Genomic DNA, 5354 nt, shown 5'->3' on the forward strand with positions numbered 1-5354 from the left:
TATTGGGGACAGGTCTGGGGGGATGATGCGTGTGTGGGGAGGAATCGGGGACAGCCCTGGCGGGGGAGGGGGATTGGGGTCAGCTCCGGTGGGAGCAGCTATCGGGGGCAGTGTGTGCGGGCGGTGCTGGAGACAGCCCCCACGGAGAGCAGTGAGGGGGTCCCATGCCCCGCATGGAGCACGATGGCAGGTGTATCCAGGCTGCTCCCGTCCCCCCGAGGGCTGCGAGCACCCTGGCTGTGCTCTCCATCCTCTTCCCAACGGGTGCTCGGGAATTTGCCTCTCACAGCAGCTTTCTGCCTTGGCCGTGTGGGGCCAGCCGGCTGGGATGCATCTGCCAGGGCTGGTGCTCGGGCACTCCAAGGGGGGCGTGGGGCAGGCTAAGGGGATGAGGCCAGTGCGTTTGGGGCAGGGTGAGCACAGGCCGGCTGCAGAGCTCTGGCTGGGGAAGTTTACGTAAGTGATTCTCCAGGGCCTGTGAGGAGTGAGGATGAAGCTTTTCAACGTTTGTTGTTTGAGTAACAGCTCGTTCATATACTGCCCTTGATAGAGACAGCACATGGACATTGTGATTTTATCTCCCCTTCTCTGGCTTAGGTTTTTTGTGAGTATTAACTAGCTCAAGAAACTCATATCAGACCCTGTGATGAGGAGAGCAGTAGCTTAGAAATGAAGCAGGTAATTGATTGCAGGTAGACTCATTTATCTGCTTTTTAGTGTTATTCTGGGCCAACTAATGTTGTTGCTACTGTCTACAGCCCAGGTCTTCTACGTGAGGCCAGTCCAAGTAGGTGGCAAGCGTGGAATAGGCTTGTGCCCTGAACCTGCATGTTTCTGTGCTTTCTGTCTTCCTCTTGAACCTTTTGCGGTTCTGCCCCTGAGCGGCAGAACTTTACTTCTGGAAGTGGTCATACCAAAGTCAGTATTTGTCTGCTGCAGGTTCTGTAGTACCTAAATTAAGGCTTCTGCCCGTCTGCTGAGGCAGTAGATACGGCTGTGTAAACAGGCTGGGAGAATCCTGAGGGGAATTGCTTCCGATTGTGCTTTCTCACCAGCGCCAGGGTAGGAGATGAGGGGGAGGGGGGTCAGCAGAGGGGGCTGCCTGTACAGCCAGGCATCCCCAAGAGGCTCTGGTAACTTGGTGCTGTCTGTTAGTCTGACATGGGAGGAGGTTAACCCTTGCTAACTTTGTTGTTCCCTGGGCATTTTCTCAGCAGTAGTGCTGTCATAAACAGTTTCCCCATTGTCCCTGGAATTGCTGGGCAGCTTTTGGAATTAATTTTTAGCTGTTTTTGTCACCTCACTTAATTAAAGCACAGCACATTGCGCTGGTATCGCTGAAGGGGCAGTGCCCCACTCCTTGAGGGTTGGCAGCATGTGGCGGGGAGGGGAGACACTATAAAATGCAAATTATATCGGTGATACAAAGTCTAGGTTCCTAAAGCTGAGCTGAGCGTTTTGGTGCCTTGCAGAGTGACCTCTACTGCCTTGAGCTCTTTGGGAAGTTCCTGGTAAGAGTTGGGCATCTGAATGAGGCTCAAAACCAGCCTTTTCTCTTAAAACCAGTCTAGGGTCACCACTCTTTTTAAATGCAACTGAGAGGCATATGAGCAAGGCACTCACTTGTCTTGGGTACATTAGAGGCTGCGTTCGTGCCCTGCCTAGCCTGGTAGTTTCAAATCCATGTCTCCCAGAACCCTGCAGGGTGCCCTTGCTTTGAGGCCATTTGCTCCTCTGAAAGGCCTGGGGTCTGCTGGCTTGCAGCGTAAAGTGGCTTCTGCAAACCTGGTCTCTGGTGATAACCCTCACCAGAGGGGTAAGCTTGAACCACTTTCAGGAGGTGTGTGTTGTGCCAGGTCTTCTCATTCCACTTGTGCTTTAAGCATTAAATCATTGTCGTATGAGGGAGTGTTGGCAAGTTCTTCTGCCGTTGCTGTTATGTACGGATCCTGCCCCTCGATTTGCTTCTGGCAAAGTATTCTAGATTAAACCCTTGAGTACAGATCTACATAGAAGCTCTTAGCCTTGCTACAGTCATATCAGAGTGAAAATATAAAAGCAGTACAGAAAATACCATAAGTAAGACTTCAGAAACTGATGAATTTTACTGGATGGAAAGCTTAGGATGTCGGGTTCTTCTGGATTTGGCTGGGACATCTGCAGATGGCATGAGAGGAGCCAGTGTCCTGTGAATATGGCCTTGGGGGACTTGCCCCAGGTCACCAGGTGGGTTTATGGCAAAGCAGGAACGAGTTCAGCTCTCCCACCTCCCTGTCAGCACTCCTCTTCTTGTCTGTCCTTTATTTATTTCCCCTATTGCCCATCTCTCTTTTTGGAGAAAGTAGTAGTGAGTCGTAACTGAAACTTTTAAAACTATTTACTGTAATATAGGCAGAATAAATTTTATATCAAACAAAGGGTCAAAATAGTAACATACATGCAGTCATATAATGTGCCTGAAGCAGATTGCCACAGGTATTCGTTCACAATTTTTTCTGTAATCTGAGATAGTGAAATGTGTTTCACACTAAAGTCACATTCAAACTAATCATGTTGTGGTCTGCCTAGAAAAAGTGTGCTACTTGCATACATGTCTTGGTTTAAAAGGAAAATGCTGTCTCTTAAAATGACACAAGGCATTTTTGTCTCAAACATTGGGGAAGAAAAGCTCCGACTGTCTCCACTGGGCTCTTGTAAGTCACGTGCGTTGAACTGGAAACTTTGGAGTTATTCATTGACCATGGATGAGCACAGTGGAAAAAGGAAGTTCACTTCACACTGTGGTTTCCTTAGTGTGTGTGTGGCTTTTTCCTCCCTCTGCTGGGAGGAAATAATGGATTATATATGAAGAAATCACTGCAGTGGAGTGCAGGATGTTGATTTTTATCTATTCCCAATAAACTGAAATGTGCCAGTGAATAGAGAACTTACGTGTGGTGTTATATTGCACAAATTCATGCGTGGTTGGGTAATACCTGTTTATGTACCTATTTATTTGTATTTGCTGCAAATCTATTTCCTTATGCCACAGATCTTGCAGCTGGAGCTTGACTTGAGGATGTTTAGGCTGCACAGTGAAATTTTCCCCCTAAAGGAGTTTTAGCCACTGGCCATCCAAGCTGAGCAACATCATCACTTATTAGACTCAATATTTTTCCCTGACTGTCCATCAGAGCCCTGCTAGCCTGAGACCCTGTAATTAAGAGCTTGCAGAAATCCTGCCCAAATTAAGTGGTGAACTTGGGTAGGTATGAAAACAGTAACTGCTGTGCAAGTATGTCTCAGAGCACAGAACAAAAATATCATTGGGTTGGATCCTGGAGTCTGAGTTCATGCCAGGGAAAGGTTCGACCTTGCTGCTGCAGATGTCTGTGGGTAAAAGCTCCCTTTCCTTTCACCGGGAGTAGGGCTGGAGTCTCGATACAGCTGAACCAGTGGAAGGTCAACACACTTCAGGAACTGATTATTCAGTGTAGAGCTTCATTGTATGCTCTTGTCTTTGCAGAAAGAAATATTCTCAATGCCGCTTTGCGGTTGCAAAACACATCTTTCTGTAAGGAAATGACAGTTGTTCCAGGAACTTCTGTGAGGTTACCTCATAAAAGCAAAGATTGCTGAAGAGATAAATATTCGATAGTTTCAGTTGTAGCTGCTTTACATGAGAATGTATTCTGTCTTCAAAGCATTAAGTGGTGGCTGAGATTTATTAGGAAATGAGCAGGTAAATGAGAACAACCGGGTAAGATGAGAAGGGTGTGGACCACCAGAAGGCTACTTTCTCCATTCTCTGGGTTTTTATTTATTTATCTGAGTTAAAGCCACTCAACTGCACCACAGTTGTCTCCTTGAGAAGGGAGGGCACAGGAGAACTACTGTTTGGCACGATGCCCCCGTCAAGCCAGGAATGTGTCCCGCGGTCTTCCCTTCTGGTCCCTTTTCCAGTGTACAGACTGATGCCTCCCACCACTCTGCAGCTGTAAGATACTGGCACTGAAGTACATGAACTAAACAATCCTCTTCTGAAGAAGGATGTTACTCATTTGCTTATCTTTCGGTGAAAGATTCTTTTCTCTTTGTGCGTTAGCATAACTAGTGTTCATGTGTCATTTGTTCTTCTCTCAAAATTTACGGACCTCAGCTGGGAGCAGCTGCAAGTGGGTGGGGTGAAGTTTTAATTGTATTCTTAACTGTATGCATATTTTATATTCTATTCACACATTTTAAAAAAAAGGCAAAGCAAATGCTTCCATTTCTAAATCGTAAGATATAAAGCGCTTGTCAGACACCGGGTAATGTGTGTGTGTGTTGTGGGAAAGCCCAGAGCCTTCAACTGCAACGGGGCCCCTGTGTGCGAGCCTTTTACCAGGGAGTCCCAGGCCTGAGCAGCTCGCGAGTGACATAGCTTTGCTGTCCACACTCTGCATTCTTTAGGCTGGCACAGGCAAAATAATACGTTCTGCTCAATGTAGACATGGTTAAGCTTGTATATAACTGCGTCTCTATGTACAGGAGGAATAAGCTGCTTGTACAGGTCTCACTTCTTATCAGAGTGGTGTTGTCTCCACTAAGGGCTGTGCTAGAGTAGCTCAATTGAAAAGGAAGGTAAATGCAATCCCGACAAAACAGTTGCGCCAGTGTAAACTCTGCAACCTCCAGACCATATGCAGGGCGCACGAGAGGACAGCACAGAGGTGCAGAAAAGGGAAATCTGCTGCTGTAAATCCCGAGGGCTCTGGATACAGCACAGCTATTCTGACCTCGGTGCTGTGGTCACTGTCAGTGCTGGCAGCAGCATGTGATGTTGTGTTTTTGCAGGGGCAATTTTTAGTCCAGACTTCCTTCATTCTTGGTAACTCATGAGACCCTGCAGTGCTGGTTTAGAGGGTTATTTTGTGGTATTCTGCATTTCCATTCTGGGATTTGCAGGTAGGAACACGGGGTGTTTTTATCCTTAATGAAAAAGGGAGTAGAATCAAAACTCAGCACAGACCTCTCTGCAGCTTTCATCTGTGTGATCAGTTCTGCCAAAATCAGCAACACGGCTGACGCCGAGTAAACTTTGCAGGATTTGATTCTTCCAGAATTACAGTCATGTTCAATGGCGGTAACAGGAAGAATGAATCTGCATGAGAACAGTTGTGCAGAATTATTAAAATAATGAGGAATGTTAGTTTTTCTGTACCAGCTGATTTTTATTTTTTTTTTTTTTAACAGCAGTTTACTTTCCAGTTAAGAGCGATTATCTGTTTGTTTCAGCAGTTGGGAAGGTCCACAGAGAGCCAGGAGCCAACAAATCATCTCAACACCTAAATGAAGCATTAAGTCTGGTGAGCTCGTACAGATTTCTCTTCCGA

This window comes from Phaethon lepturus, unplaced genomic scaffold, assembly GCF_000687285.1.
Source record: "Phaethon lepturus isolate BGI_N335 unplaced genomic scaffold, ASM68728v1 scaffold48394, whole genome shotgun sequence".
Taxonomy (NCBI): Eukaryota; Metazoa; Chordata; class Aves; order Phaethontiformes; family Phaethontidae; genus Phaethon; species Phaethon lepturus.